This window comes from Carassius gibelio, chromosome B3 (genome assembly GCF_023724105.1).
Source record: "Carassius gibelio isolate Cgi1373 ecotype wild population from Czech Republic chromosome B3, carGib1.2-hapl.c, whole genome shotgun sequence".
NCBI lineage: Eukaryota > Metazoa > Chordata > Actinopteri > Cypriniformes > Cyprinidae > Carassius > Carassius gibelio.
The window spans coordinates 49,477,052-49,494,280 of NC_068398.1; the positions used below are offsets into that span (position 1 = coordinate 49,477,052).

Consider the following 17,229-nt stretch of genomic DNA (forward strand, 5'->3'; position numbering starts at 1 on the left):
TTTTGTTTTTTCCTATAAATAACTTTCTCCCATCCACGATTTGTTTCTCCCGCTTCCTCCTTCTCCATCTCACTCTCACTCTCACTCTCACTCGTTTCTGCTACGTCACATCCTCCCATTACCGTAAGTCGGCGCATCAACCCAGAACGCACCTCAGTCCCCACCTCGGGCGCAACCATGTTCCTCGCTTCGGCCTGTCACACCGTTTTCAGTCTAATGTTCGCTGAGCAATTTAAATCAATTTTGAGTTGCAATCAATCAGCATTAAGTGACTACAGGTATTCAAATCACCACAATTTAAGGGGTGGCCAAACTTTTGCACTCTATATTTTGTACATTTGATTTTATTTCGTAAACCTCAAAACTGCTACATTATGATTTTTTGTCTGAAAAACATCACATTGTCCAGCTTTCTCTAAAAAATGACTGCCATATCACTAAAAAAAATCTTAAAGAGAGCTAATTATTATTCAGCCTCAGAGTGGATCCCAAACTTGTGCATAAATCTTATATTAAATCTTAAATCATGAATATAGATATGAATTTGAAATCTTAATTTGCATGTCCGATGATGAACGAAGGTCTTACGGGTTTGGAACGACATGAGGGTCAGTAAATAATGACAGAATTTTCATTTTCAGCTATCCCTTATTGGTGTGTGGCCAGCCTAACAACGTGTCCTAACTACACGTGAGGCAGCAAGATTCCTGTGACAAACAATTTGAGGGTCCGCTAGACAATAGAGCATCACAGTCCCACCCACAGCCCGAGAGAGCTCTGGTGCCGGAAGTAAATTTCCCATTCATTTCTCCCATTGACATTCGGAAAAATCCGTATCTAAAGAGTTTTAGAGCATGTGTGAGGATAATCAGCTACGGCTGAACTCATAAGTATATAACATATAATTTTGAGGGAAAAAATTAAGAGAAAATCCAAAAAAAGTCAAAGGTACAAGATTGTGTACATATTTTCATTTCGAGCGCAGGAACTACTCATCCCATAAACCACTGCGCCTCATTGAATTCGACTGAAGCCACAACCGCGAACGAGCCTTTTGAGCAACTTCCAAATCTGATGACGGCCGTGCAAACTTTTTCTCCAGTGAATTTTATTTTATATAGTGAATGTGCAGTAATAGCAGTTCTTTCAGTATTAATCGTGTAAATAAATAGTGTTTTATGTAGGTATTGTGTATTGATTTTTTCATATTTATCATCGTGTATTTTATATTGTGTGCATGTGTGAAAGTGGTTGACGATAACGTCAGTGCTTTGTACCTGACAGCAATCACCGCTCAGTCGTCAACACATGTCGTTGCCATTACACAAATGTTCAGTAAATGCACAAAAAGGTATGCCTAGGCTAAATATTGTTTTGACCGTGGCATTATAAAATGCTTGATATGACTCATACCATATAAAGGCTACAGTAGCCTAGCTAAGTTACCAACCTCCCTGCAAAACTCTAATGGCAGCCAAGGAGATCATGATTGCACTGAGAAGTCTACCATGCAAAAACGCAACACAGGTTTTTATTTATTTATTTTATTAATGATCTTCACTCACCTTTGCAGGGTTTAACCAGACGGTTACACGAGCTCCACCAATCAGATGCATCACTGTGGGATTGTGGGATTGTTCAGGATTGTGGGTAATGAAGTACTTAGCCAAGACATCACGATTAAAAGGCATTTATTTCAAAACAAGGTTAGTGCCCCATGAATCTTTGGCATTTATATAAGCATATACTATCGCTTAGTACAGCCGTAGCTGGTTATAAGTCTACCATGTATGGTTACGTTTTTATGGCTTATACCCGAGCTGTCAATGCAGAAATTCCATTGAATTTTTTCTTCCGGCACCAGCTGTTAGTGTATAGACTGTGATGCTCTATACAACACAATAGAATCAATCAAATTTTATAGCCAATCAAAAGTGTTTCTGGGTGGGCTTTCTTTGGAAGTGTACTGCAATCGCAATGAATTGGGTAAGTTTAAAATTAATTCATAAATATGACACCTTTTTTAACATTAAATGCTCATTGTGAGTGACTGATATATTTGCTATGGAATATTCTCGCTGGTTTGTAGTGAGTTACAGTTTTTACGTACATCTTTGCTTTTATTTATTTTCAGAGCTGAGGTAAGCTATCTATTATTCTTTGCAGTATGGCTGTAAAGGTCACACAAAATGATATTCATCGCTGTCAAAATTTGTATTAGGGTTTCACAATTGTAATCGTGATTAGAAATCTGATTAATTGTGCAGGCCTAGTTTGCATGTTGTGGTTCCAACTGCTACTATGCAGGAATAGAAAACATTTCTAAAATAGAAATGTTGCGTGTTTTGCGTTTAGTTAGGACAAAACAAGGTATGATGGTAAAGATACTTTTTATTGCAAGTCACATGAAATGTCCAGGAGGGGGGGGGGGGGGGGGGCAACTAAGCTATTAGAAACACTGTAATATAAGTATACTAATAACATCTGAATTTAAGTTTTAACTTAAGTTGAATTTAAGAAAAAAAACAATCTGTGTGTTTGTTTGACTTATATAGTCAAATAATTAATTTGGCACACTAGATATGTTTCATAGTCTCGTTAGCAGTTATTTTCAGTGCACAACTAGACAATATGTCTTTAAATATTAAAAAAAAACTCTGAATACTGTTTGATTGGTTTGCTTTTATTGTATAGTTTTTCCAGCACTTCTGACACTGGCATTTAAGCAGGACTTTTATTTTGGTGGGGTGATGTGACATCACAAGGCTGCTTCAAGCTCCTGCAGATGTGATTCGGCTGAGGAAAGGTTTGTTTTTCTCCTCCAAAGGTTTTATGTCAACGCTGCACATATGAGCTATCTTCAAATTATGTGAAATAGGTAAATTAATGTTAAATGTAAGATTGCAATGCTTCATCTAATGTCACTGTGCATTATTTCTGAAAGCGCATCTTAGTAATAGAAAAGCTGCATCTCATTTCTCTTTAATCATGAATCACTTCATAGTAAACACAGTTATAGATTACAGTTGCTCTGAATATTAAATACATATGGCATTTTTTTATTTAGTTTTTTTGTTTTAGTTTTTGGGCTAATCAGTTGAAGGCTGTTAACTCAGACAAAGATGACTGAATGCACTGACTACTGAACAAAGGAGTTAATTTGAGACGCACCAAGAGATTCAGTTTGGAATTATTCTTTTTTTTTCTTCATTTTCATCATGACAGTACAAAAACTGGTGAAGCAGCTGCGATCCACGTGACACAATTATAGAGATGGCGTTCATTAAAGAGGAGAGTGAAGACTTCAGGATTGAAGAAGTATTCAGTCTGAAACAAGAAGAGACTGGGGAACAAACAGGTTGGTTTTCATTCTCATTGGATCCTTATTAAAATGTCAGTCTGATCAACCCAGCCAATGCTTGGACCCATTTTAATGTGGGTGTGGAAGAATTTAATATCCAAACTTGTGGTTTGCTTTTAATCTTTTACTGAATATTGATCAATGAGCATGTTTCGTCACACTCGATGGGCCTTAATGAAACTTGTGTAAATATATCAGCAAAATTTGAGTAATTTGCATGTAATACAGACCTTCCCGAAAACTCTCTTCTGGATTTACAAGAGCTTTGTAAATGTCAGATTTGATAGTTAAACGTGTATGTTAATCAATTCCAATCATCGTAAGTAGAGCGCATGTGCCCAATAATCCCCAGCTATGAATTACAGCTATGAAATTGCGTGTCCAGGTCAGTATTAAAAACAAATTAACAAATCGTAAACATGAATAAATAAGATTCAAATTAAGTGAGCTCTGACATTAGTTTTCAGTCCCATAAATGTAAAAATTATGTAATACTTATATACATTTTTTACTGAAGTTGTTTTGTAGTTTGATTAACTTTAAAGACACAGACAGTAGCAGGTTTTTATAGGCTGCTGTTTCACCCCTACAAACAAGTGAACAATGCAATTATCTAGGAAGAGATTTTTTTTCCCCCACTACTCAAGATAGCTAGGATAGTGAGACATTTTGATAGCCCGACTGGAAAACACAATGGCCTGGAGGTTAGGCCTGGGTGATAAATCAGTATTGGTATTAATAGACATTACACCTTCATTGATTATGATAGAAAAAATGTTTGAGATGTGCATGATATAGGCATTTCAGCATGTGTTCATGAGATGGTGATGGGGAATAAAAAAATACAAAAACTGTCGAAAGCAGCAGAGCTTTTATATACTTTTATATATATATATATATATATATATAATATACACAGTACAGACCAAAAGGTTTGGAAACATTACTATTTTATTACTATGTTACTATATTACTATGTTTTTGAAAGAAGTTTCTTCTGCTCATCAAGCCTGCATTTATTTGATCAACAATACAGAAAAAAACTGTAATATTGTTAAATATTATTACAACTTAAAATAATAGTTTTCTGTTTGAATGTACTTTAAAAAATAATTTATTCCTGTGATGCAAAGCTGAATTTTCAGCATCATTACTCCAGCCTTCAGTGTCACATGTAACATCCAGTCGATCACATGATCATTTAGAAATCATTCTAATATTCTGATTTATTATGAGTGTTGGAAACAGTTCTGCTCTCTAATATATTTGATGAAGAAAAGGTTAAAAAGAACTGCATTTATTCAAAATAACAAAAAACATTTCCAATAATATATATTCTAATAATATATTTTCTTTACTATCACTTTTTATCAATTTAACACATCCTTGCTGAATAAAAGTATGGATTTTATTTAAAAAGAAAAAAATAAATTTTCTGACCCCAAATTACTGACCAGTAGTATATATTGTTATTATAAAATAATTATATTTTAAAAACATAGCTTCTTTTTTTATTTTATTTTTTATTCATCAAGGTATCCTAAAAAAGTATCACATGTTCTGAAAAAATATTAAGCAGCAGAATTGTTTCCAACTTTGATAATGAATCATCATATTAGAATGATTTCTAAAGGATCATGTGATAATGATCCTAAAAATTCAGCTTTGCCTCACTGAAATAAATGATAATTTATAATATAATTTATATGATAATAAGTATAATACATAACAATTATTTATTTGTAAAATTAATATATCACAATATTATATATTTTTTCTTTATTTTGATCAAATAAATGCAGGCTTGATGAGCAGAAGAATCTTCTTTCAAAAACATAAAAAATAGTAATGGTTCCAAACTTTTGGTCTGTACTGTATATATATATATATATATATATATCATTGGGTGAGCCAATTCAACTTTCTAATTCAGCCGATCTATAACTTTTTATACCAAGTACCACCTCAGAAAATATTTGGCTGTAGTACCACCATATTAAAATACAGTAGCGTAATAGGCCCAACTATTCAGCTAACGTTACTTCTCTGCACAGTTAAAAAATGACTCAGTTTTATTCCTAATAAGAATATTTATTGTTATCAGCTACTTTAACATTGTAAATGCACAGTTTGAACATTAACACAGCAATGTGCTTACAAGTAAAAAAAAAATAATAACAATTTTATTACACAAAGAACACGAACTCGTACGGCTTGCCGTCTGTCCTACAGCATAGCTCTTCTGCCGTCTGTCAAGGTGTTCAGACTTCGCGCGACGTCACATACAAAGGGTCTATATGCGAACAAGACCGGATAGTGGTGGTGTGAGTGCCTTATGTGCTGGATGACGGGAGTGCTGATGAGAGGCAGGTGTGTGTGATCAGTACTCAGGTGAAGGGAGTGTGCTGTGATTGGGTGGTGTTGGAGCCTGGCTTGTCTGTCACAGTATGATGCACATTGAAGACAATATTCAGAAGCTGAAAAAGAGGGTAAAATGCTGGTTTACAAACAAACTATTACTAAAATACTAGCATGCTTGAATATAAATAGTGAAGCCGTAAATATCAATATACATAGTCAAATCAGTAATAATTTCAGTATCTTGGACTGACCATAAGACATAGGTCAAAAGCACTAACCTTATAACTAAACAGTTTTATTTATTTAGAATGTTGGTGATTTTGATCTGACTTACTGTTTGGATTTCACCTGCTAAGTTATTGTAGGTTGTCTATTGTTACGATCCCCTCAGGGTCTAGGGATAAAAAGGGGAAGTAACAAAAAGATGCAAGGGGTGAAGAGGCAACAAAAGGCGAGAACACACATCAATCCTCTGTCCCAGAGTGAAGATGACACCCAGAGAGGGAGAGAGAGAGAGAGAGAGAGAGAGAGAGAGAGAGAGATGATTTTTGAATTTACAAAAACTTATTTAATCTTCTACTTACAATTACATAAACAAGTAATAAGTATCAAGTTACAATACAACTCAATACAAATCAATAGAGTGTAAAAATCAATTCATCCTCAAGAATTGTACAAAAAGCATCATTACAGCACCAAAAATTTTCAAAAGAAAAAAGATCATCAATACATTTATAATTATAAAAATCCATTAGAATTCTAGATTGCACCAGGTTAAAAACAAAGCAACAGTATTTATTACAATATTCTGTTCATTTTTTTCTCTCCTGCTCAAATAGATGGCCATTTTTGCTTGTCCCACCACAAAATTAAGCAACTGAAAAACATATTTTCTCTTAGAAACATAACCCAAAATGAAAACCTCTTGAGAGAACAATTCATTGCAATCTTTTAAGACAGAAAACAGTGGGTCAAGTCTATGACAACTTAAGAACGCATGAAAAATAGTCTCTCTGTCATCACAAAAAGGACATTTATCAGTACTTCCAGGGTTTAGAACAGAAATAAATGCATTAACTGCAATAACACCATGAACAATCCTCCATTATAAATCCCCTGTCTTTTTGATCAACGGTGGTTTGTAAAAAGTTCTCCACTCTGGTTTTTTATCTTCACTCAAATAAAAAAAAAATCACGCCAAGGTGTATCAGTTCTATTGTTTAACTTTTTCTTATTAAAAGCAATTATGCAGGATTTATATAAAATCTTTCTAACACAGGAAAAAAAATCAACACTTAAAGCAACTTTTTTAAGAAAAAAAAAAACCTTGGAAAATCTGGGTTGCTCTTGCAAATCAAAGTGTTTTCTGTAGCTCACTCATACTCAGAGGACCAGAAATGTCAGTATTGATGTTTTCAGACACCTGAGGTAAGTTTTCAAAGAAAAACTCACCCTCATTTTCTTGCTCTACGGCAACCTCACTTTTATATAAATCTTTATAAAAGATAACTGCCCTCTGACGAATTTCCGAAAGATCTGTCAAGAGAATACCAGAGTCAGATTGTAGAGCATGAATAGCTCTACTTCAACCATTCTCTAAATTAAAAAGGAATTTTGTTGGAGCATCCATTTGATCTATACTTTGGAATCTCGACCTGACCAAAGCCCCCTGTGTCTTGGAACCAAGTAGATCTGCCAATTGTGTTTTTTTATCTAATAGCAAATCTACAAATCCTCTTGTACCAGTAGACTCTGCTAATTCTTGGAGTTTTAGAATATCAGCCTCCAAGATACTCATTTTAAAATTAGTCTCTGTAGTGATGTTTTGAATATACTGTAAACAGAGCTGCTTAATTTGAGTTTTTCCTACATCCCACCATTGTTGTAGAGAGCTATAACACCCTTTCTTGGTTTTAAAATCAGCCCAAAAGAAATTAAGCAATTCTTTAAAGTGTCTGTCACTTAATAAAGCAGTGTTTAACTGCCAATAAGCACTTTTGGGTTTCAAAAGATTAATAAACAATGAACATTTGACCATACGATGATCAGAAAAACTAACAGGTACAATGTGATAGTCCCTTATAATATTGCAGTGATGTTTAAAAACATAAAATCTGTCTAACCTTGCCATAGAAATTACTTTATCACGCACATGAGTCCAAGTGTATTGTTTTTGTGTACCCTTTAAATGTCTCCAAGCATCACATAACTCATGCATCTTAACAATTTTAATCAATCGATTTCTAGAAGGCATATGAGGCTCTAAGTGATTTCTATCTAGGTTAGATTCAGTACAGTTGAAATCACCTCCCAAGACTAAAAATTATTCTTGATTACATTTTTGTAAAGCAGAGCATAGGATATTTAAAAACACCATTTTCTCTATTGCTGAGACTAATAACATTCTTTTCATAGCTTGCTCTTATTTTTAAAAGTCTACCTATTACTATTTCCTCTACTTGAAAGGAATATGGGTTGAAATTTTTTGCAAAAAGAATGGCTACTCCACCACTAAGTGAAGTATTGTGACTTAAAAACAAAAAACCACCCCATTCTTTAGCCCAATCAGAAGCATTTTTTGTATCACTGTCAGTCTCTTGCAACATTATCATATCTAACTTATTTTGCTTCACATATTCATAAATTCCCATTCTTTTCTTAAAATCTCTCGCCCCATTAATATTTAAGGAAGCAATATTGATTTCATTCATTTCTGAAAGAAAAGAAGGAAATAAAGTAAAAGCAAATACTTTTAAAAACAAACGTAAGCCCCTTTCACACTGCACATCGGACCCGCAATATTTCCGGAACATTGCCGGGTCGCATTCTGTGTGAAAGCAACCACATTGATTACCGAATTGAACCCGGGTCGGGGACCTAGTAACATTGGGGGGTTCGACCCGGGACAAGCGCTGTGTGAACAAAAGCCAGACCTAATTCCGTGTCGTAGTGATAACGCGCGTTATCGCGCGACTCTTTTACCGGCTGTTTTGAAGGAAGATCAACATTCGCGATGAAAACATAAGTGCAAACTGTAATGAAGCAGAGATCAGTTAGTTCCTCACTTTCCGCGCTGACGCCGATATCTTTTGCTTGCTTCAGTGAAAGTATAACGTGCCTAGCGTTGTCGACTCATACGTTACACGTCACGCGCTGATGTCACGTGTCGTTACGGGATCTTCAAGGGTTGTGTGTGAAAGCACACACATATACCGGGTCATCACTGGCAGTGTGAAAGTGCCAAATCTAGCGACCAGGGACAAATTGCAGGAACACTTTACCCCTGTATTTGCTGGAATGGCAGTGTGAAAGGGGCTCTAGAAACCCATAACTATTCGCTCAAGGCCTTTTAACTATTTTCATTAACAAGATCAGGGTTTAAATTTCTTACAATTTTCTTTTATCGATAAATTTCCTTATTTGTGAATAAATTATCAGCCATAAAAACCCTGGTTTTATCAACAAATTGTTTTATGTCTGGAAAATATTCAGAGACACGTACTCCTCTCTTATTCTTTGTTGCCCTAAGGAAAAGTTTAATGTCTTCTACCTCGTAACTACGACTGGATAAATCACTTTGAGACAAACTGAAACTTGAATCAGAAGATTCATTGTCACTTTCCATCCCTTCTTTGTCCTCATCATCAGTCACGTTTGTTTTTTTTTTCTGCTTCACACTTTGAGCTTCACTTGAACTTTTCCTTTTAATTGGAACTTTGAACTCGGTTTTATCTGATTCTAGATCAGCCTCATCACCAATTCCAAATCGCTGCCATTTCACATGGTCACTTTCATCCCTTTTCAAAACAGACTGACTAGTGGAAACACTAGTTCCTTCACTCACTACAGTAGTAGCCTCCATCCCACCTTCCTGCAGGGACACTACTGATATATCTGCATCTAATGCCGCATGCTGAGCCTCAAACACCCTTCCATTATTTTCCACAACAGTCAAATTTGTAACATTCGAAAAGGGAGCATTGGAGGGTCCTGTCTCTACCCTTTCCTCCTCATTATCTTTATTTAGATTAGTCTCCCTTTGACCATTAGTTGATGGACGATCTTCTTTACTCTTTTCAGGACAAGCCCGAATTAGATGGCCCCTCCCCCCACAATTAAAGCACTTCATCTTATCGGTTGTGACATAGAACACGTAGTCAAAGTTGTCAACTTTAGTATTAAGAGTTAAGTCAAGTTCTTCACTGTCTTTCAAGATCATATAGACAAATCTCCTAAATGAGACCACATGTTTTAACAGTTGTGAAGTAGTACCAAAAAGGATCTTCTTAATGGGTGAAACCAGCTTTCCATAGCGGGACAAAATCTTAACCAGTATATCATCAGAAACAAAAGGTAGAATATTAGACAAGGTAACCTTTTTTGAAGGCATTGAAAGTGGAAGAACAGGTGTGAAGAGGTTGTTTACAACAATACCTGTATCCACTAACTCATTTGCCTTTTCCACCAAACTCAAAAAAACAACAACAGCACTATTCATTTTGGACGCTGACAAAATACTATCATGCCCAACAACCTCTCCCATAGCCAAACAACAATCTTCGACACTTACCGCAGACGCCACTTTAACACCATGAAGTCGCGTGAGATTATTTAAAAAACCAGCTTGCGCCTCCGCCATAGCCGCACAAAGGGGAAAAAAAAACCCGCGGCTCCAAATCAAACAAACAACAAGACCAAGAGAAAAAAAGAGACAAACAGAAAAATAGAGAGAAAAGAAGAAAAGATCTGAAGAACCCTCACCCACACGGTCGCTCATGCTCACACCGGAAATGACGGAGAGAGAGAGAGAGAGAGAGAGAATGTATTTACAAGACAAAAAATACAATATAAAGCCACAATACCGTTTGCTCAATCACAACCTGGAACAATATTCATTAACAGTCCATGCAGAAACAAATTAGCTACTGCTAAACACAACTATAATCTCTGCATGAAAAGCTAGCACAAGATTCAATCTGGAGCAGGGGAGCAGTGTTTATTCAGGCATAGTCTGAACTGCCCTTATATCCTCTTGGTCTTCAGGCACTCACTCACAAGTGAGCTACAGGTGGTGATGATTTGCTCTGAGGAGTAGCAGAGAGAGAGAGAGAGAGAGAGAGAGAGAGAGAAAGGGAGAGCAAAAGCAAAAAAAGGGCATTCAACCACACGCACACCAGTTAACAACAGTGAAACTAAGGCCCCGTCCACACGGAGACGCGTTTCTGTGAATATGCACACATTTTTTATCGGATAGGCGTTTCGTCCACACGGATCCGGCGTTTTCGCAAGGTGAAACCGCTATTTTTTGAAACCTGGTCCCAGAGTGGATAAATTTGAAAAAACGCCGTCTTTGCATTTTCGTCTGGACAGCTAATCCGTATATTTTCTGAAACGATGACGTCATCAGCCCACGTCTCCCCCCTAGTCAGACACCTCTATGTCACGTAACAGCAACAAAAACATGAACAAACACTGAACGATTGTCTTTTTATTAACTAACATTAACACTGATTAATAAATGTATTGTTCCATGTTCGTTTGTGTACCACGCGCAAGGTTTATGAGCATAGTCCAAGTCTTCTTCTCTGTTTTTAGTGTATCTCTGTGGCAGAATTACAGCGCCACATACTGGTCTGGCATGTATACTACATCATTATGCGGTTTCGTGTGGACGCGGATATTTCTTGAGACGAGGAAAAAAAAGATCGGATTGGGGTAAGCTCCGTCTCCGTGTGGACAGGGCCTAATTTCAACAATAGTGGAAATAAAAATAATTATATGTCCCTGTGAACGTAACATCTATAGTTGTTCTTCATTTTATCTGTTAATCAGACCCCCCCCCCCCCATTATGGGACTCAAGGCTTAAAATGACCAACCTAACTTACAATTTCAATAGTTCCTGATTTCAGTGTGCAACACACACTATTTTGGTGTCATTGAAAAGATTACCCTTTGGGCTTCACTGTCCATTGTTCAGAGTTGATAATGATGATAAAGATAAAAAGTTATACACAGTGCCTTGAAAACACTTTTACCACACTAATTTTTTTTTATTTTTCATATAAAAATACATGGATTCTGTCCTGGAGCAATCCAGAAAAGTAATGGGTAGAAAGGCACATGCTTTATGAGTTTCTATTTAAAATCTGAAGAAGATCCCATGATGATATTCCTGCAACCATTTTTCTGAGACTATGTTTAATTGTTGTCTGCAAAAAGTTGTACAGGGTATTTACATGGCAGCAATATTAGAGGCAGTAAAAACATATTATTGAAAATGCTGTGTGCTAGTGACAATGTCAGTATATTAACTATCTTTTTGATAAATCATGTCGAAGTTAATAAGAGGCTGGAAACTCCTCCAGAGTCTCTCTGTTTTTTGCCATACGACTACAGAAGCGCTTACCAGATGGCAGCAATGTGAAAAGATGGTTACTGGGGTGGATAGAGTCCTTGATGGTTTTATCAGCTCTGCTTTTGCAGCCTTTGAGGTAGATGTCCTGCAGAGAGGGGAAAGCAGAACCAGAAATGTGCTCAGATAAGTGCAGAACTCTGCAGGGTTTTGGAGTCTTGACTGGAGATGTTCCCATACCACACTGATATACTGATATACTGAGTCAATACACTTTCTATGACCCCTGAATAGAAAGTTTTCAGGATTGCTGGTGTGACCCTGAATATCGCAGATGGTACAGTCTTTGCCTGGCTTAATTAACCTGATTTTGAATGTGTGTAGTCCAACTCAGGTCCTCTGAGATGTTAAGACCAAGGTACTTGAAGCTGCTCAACCTCTCCACAGGGGTCTCGCTAATCATAAGAGGAGTATAGGACTTCTGAAATAAGTATAAGACCAAATCTGAAATATCCTAAAATGGCTGTTTCCAACAATCTACCTCGAAATATAAACATTATAGAAACATTTTTTCTAATTGGTTTGGAGGTAACCCCAACAGCAAATGTTTGATTATATCCTTAATATACAGCTGTTCTCATGTCCAATTTGATATTTCTTTCTATTCTGTCATGATTATTCTGCTAATTAAAAGGCTGTTTATATGCATATTACAAACATTTTATCAGGCACTTAGTCACAGAAAATTCCACTTGAAGTGGTGAAATTACGTAGTCCTTGACAGACAAATTGTCTATGTGGTAATACAGTACATCAGGCAGGACATCCATATGCTCACCCAACATTCATTGACCTCAAATATGGCTTATCATCTGAGATATGTTTGTAGTAGCAACTTTACATGGCAGCTCAATCTAATATTAGCCTAGAAAAAAGTGTGCATGTTTGTGTGGAGTGTGGAAGCTGAACGCTACTGCAGGACAGATAGAGGCGCCAGTGTGATCATTTGCTCTTAAAATACTGTATAATTTTTGGTCATACAGATAAGAGTTATGCATCTTTTGTATCTGTAAATACTTAACATTTATTTATTTGCAATCAAAATAATAATGAAACACTGCAATTTTGTAAAATAAAGGAAACAGGATATGCTTTCTGTCATCTCGGACTCTGTGAACTTGAGCATGTCACTTCAAAACTTTGTGTATACGTGCCTTATTACAGACAAATAAATATATAGAGAGTTAAACTTTTAAATTAACCAATTCAAACAGAAAACAAATATCCTCACATTATGTAATTCATATGAAACATGCATACAAGTGATGCGGAGATGAGTCACTGTCACAGACTTTAGCTTAAACCGAAAACCGAAAGCACTAGTGTAACAATAAATTACAACATTACAATAAATTAAAACATTAATGCAGTGTACTTGCTGTTTTTCCCCAATAAATTCAGAATTATTATATTTTGCAGGTGCGCTATGGCAAGCCTTTATCTGAATGCGATTGAGCACTTATTAGGCTATGTAGGCAATTAGAGGCTCATTATTATGGTTTATTAATAAAAGTGCGACTAATAGTCGACTAATGCTGAAAATGAACGACTTATAGTCGACCAGAAAAATCTTTAGCTGAGGGCAGCCCTAATGCATACTGACTAGGTGTTTATGAGAAGCGTACATATGAGGCTGAAAATCAGGTGAATATATAGTCTACTTGTTTAATTAGCGACACTTAGCCTGCATTTTAAAAACCTTTATTTGAATGCGGCAATTAAAATTTTTATTTCAAAACCTTTATTTGAATATGGCAATATGATATTGTGATCTACAGTATTTCTATGAATAAATCTCTGATACAGACTATCAGCCACTTTGTGTATAGATAGTATGATGATGTCATCCATAGCAATGAGGTCAACCCTGCCCCTTTACTCTTGACTCAGCAGTATTGTGAATAGGTTTTAAGATAAAAACTATTTCCCTAAACACTATTAATGTTATTTAGGAGAACTCTTAGTGGTAAGATAAAATGTTTTGTGAATACGGGCCCTGATCTTGAGAATGTGCCAGAGACATTGCTAGTGGAATGTGTTTATCCTCTGGATAGTGTTCGCCGTTAACTTCTATGTTTCGTATACATAGATTGGGTTTTTGGACAACAATGATCTTAAGAATTTAAAGCTGATGAAGCTGACAAAGATATTAAATTGCTTTTGTATGTTTTTCTTGTTTTAGACTTGACTAAGGAGAGTCAAGAGCTGAAGAATATGGAAGAGAAAGAGCATAAAGAGAAAGATCATGATTTAAAAATTGGAGAAAAGATGGAATCTAAGAATTTTACCTGCAATCACTGTGTAAAGAGTTTCAATCATGAACGAAACCTTAAGGTCCACATGAGAGTTCACACTGGAGAGAAGCCTTACACCTGTCAACAGTGTGGAAAGAGTTTCGCTCAAAAAGGCAGCCTTGCAGTCCACATGAGAATTCACACTGGAGAAAAGCCTTATATTTGCCCTCAGTGTGGACAGAGTTTTACACATAAAAGCAATCTTAATTCGCACATGAGAATTCACAGTGGCGAAAGCTTGTTCACCTGCCAACAGTGTGGGAAGAATTTCATTCAAAAACATAACCTGGCAGTCCACATGAAGATTCACACTGGAGAGAGACATTTTATCTGTAAACAGTGTGGAAAGAGTTTTACTCAAAAAGGAAACCTTGAAGTCCACATGAGAAGTCACACTGGAGAAAAGCCTTATATTTGCTCACAGTGTGGACAGAGTTTTATACAAATAAGCAACCTCAAATCCCACATGAGAATTCACAGTAGAGAAAGGTTGTACACCTGCCAACAGTGTGGAAAGAATTTCAATCAAAAGCAAAACCTTAAAGTCCACATGAGGATTCACACTGGAGAGAAACATTTTATCTGTATACAGTGTGGAAAGAGTTTCACTCAAAAAGGAAACCTTGAAGTCCACATGAGAAGTCACACTGGAGAAAAGCCTTATACTTGCTCTTGTTGTGAAAAGAGTTTCACACATAAGAGCAACCTTAAATCCCACATGAGAATTCACAGTGGCGAAAGCTTGTTCACCTGCCCACAGTGTGGAAAGAATTTCATTCAAAAACAAAACCTTGAAGTCCACATGAGGATTCACACTGGGGAGAGACATTTTATCTGTAAACAGTGTGGAAAGAGTTTCATGCAAAAAGGAAACCTTGAAGTCCACATGTGGATTCACACTCGAGAGGCATTTTATCTGTAAACAGTGTGGAAAGAGTTTCACTCAAAAAGGAAACCTTAAATTCACATGAAAATTCACACTGGAGAGAGGACTTACATCGTGTGAACACCGGAAGCAACAGTCTAAAGTCTGTCGATTCTGGATACGACAAAGCAACCATTGCAAATCATTTGAACGTTGTGCCACTATGTCATAATTAGAGTGAGGGAGTACTTTCCGGGATTTGCATCATGCTTTATTCAGTGTTGACAGCATCATGATTTTGTCACGCGAAATATTACACATACACAACTATGCCGTAAATATCGCATGACCAATCACACCAGAGAGAAACGTTTCATATGTGGTCAATGTGTAAGGCAGAGATGTTCACAAGTCTTCAACTTGGAGTCCGAGTCAAGTCTGAAGTCTTTTAAATTAAATAGAAGACTTATTAAAGATAAAAAAAAACTGCAAACATCAGCTGTTGAATAAAAAAAAGGGGATGCCTGGAAATCTAATTGTAATGAATTTAATCATTACTAATTAAATCAACACATCTACAAGAACAATACAAAAAACTTCAGGTAAGAATAATCAGCTTTATTATATGGCTTTTTAAATCACTGTTGTCATTATAGTAGTTACTTAATACAGGTTTTGATGAAGAATATATTTAAAAAAAAAAATGCAGCTCGAAGAAAGCGTTTTAAGACTGGTGGAGGACCTGCAAATAAAGACTGTGACAAGATGGATAAGTTACTGACAGGAATAATGGAGATCATACTGGATGATGACCATCTGGATCACACACACCTACATTAAGTATATGATTTTTTTTTTGGCTATTGTTTCTCTCAAACTTTAATTTGCTTATATCATCTGATGTTAAACAGTTTCCCATTTAATCTGTATTTATTTGACCATAAATTAACTGTTCTTTTTTATGGAAAAGGTCAGAACAGAACTGAAGAGTTGGAAGGCAGTTTAAGGTCCGATTTACTTCAAACAAAGTTTGTTTCATACTTCGTTTGTGGGCAAAAAGAAGTTTGAAAAGGCTGAGCGACAGTATAGTGTTTCAGAACCTTTCAACACACCCACACTGCTGGATGCGAAGTGTAGATTCATGTAAATAATTATGTTGCCCCTAAACACAACAACGATGAAATGAAGTGTAGGCAATCTAGGTGTGAGACTGGCTCCAATGGTCAGAATATTATAGACAAAAGAATAATGATTAACAGCTGATTCTTAGACAAGTGCCATGTTTGCAATACAAAAGAACCAAACCATTTCCATAATCAGTCCTTTATGGGAAGTGTGAAAGGCTCATAGTCTGAAAGCTTTAGCATGATGTGAAAAAAAGTTTACTTTCATTTATTTCATTAAACTGGATAAACTGTTAAACCTTTTTATGTGGTGTCATGATTTACTTTTGATAAAAACAAAGGTTTATTGTATGTTTGTTTGGCATTTCATTAATTGTATACCCTTTAAATAGCAGCAGTATGGTGTAACATTTATTTGAAACTCATTTGGTACTTGCTACCTCAAAACTTTTACTCTTTAATTTCATTCTTTACATGGCTTTGGAAAACTTGTCTCGGGTGTTTCTGTACGTAACTTTTTGCATAACTCCCGGCCATCGACACCAAGCTTTATTGCAGTTTCTTTCTAGGAATTAAATGCTTTCTCTGAATCTTTAAAGTCTCTCCGGAAGCGATCGTACAGATGCAGGTATATCTGTGCAAGATCAGCTATTCGACACTCCAGTGTGTTCATGATGCTAGTGACTAGGATATGTTGTTCTCCTGGCCGTCCTTCATTGAATGAGAAGCAAACTGGGAAATTAAATTAATAATAATAATTTGCATGTCAGAGGAAGTGGAGTGTCAGAACACGTCCACCAATTGTGTAAAC

At 36.1% G+C, this 17,229-nt stretch overlaps 1 pseudogene; it reads left to right on the forward strand.

Moving 5' to 3' along the window:
- The first annotated feature begins 386 nt into the window (after positions 1–386).
- Positions 387–16,716, forward strand: LOC127952270 (gastrula zinc finger protein XlCGF57.1-like; annotated as a pseudogene).
- Positions 16,717–17,229: the final 513 nt, after the last annotated feature.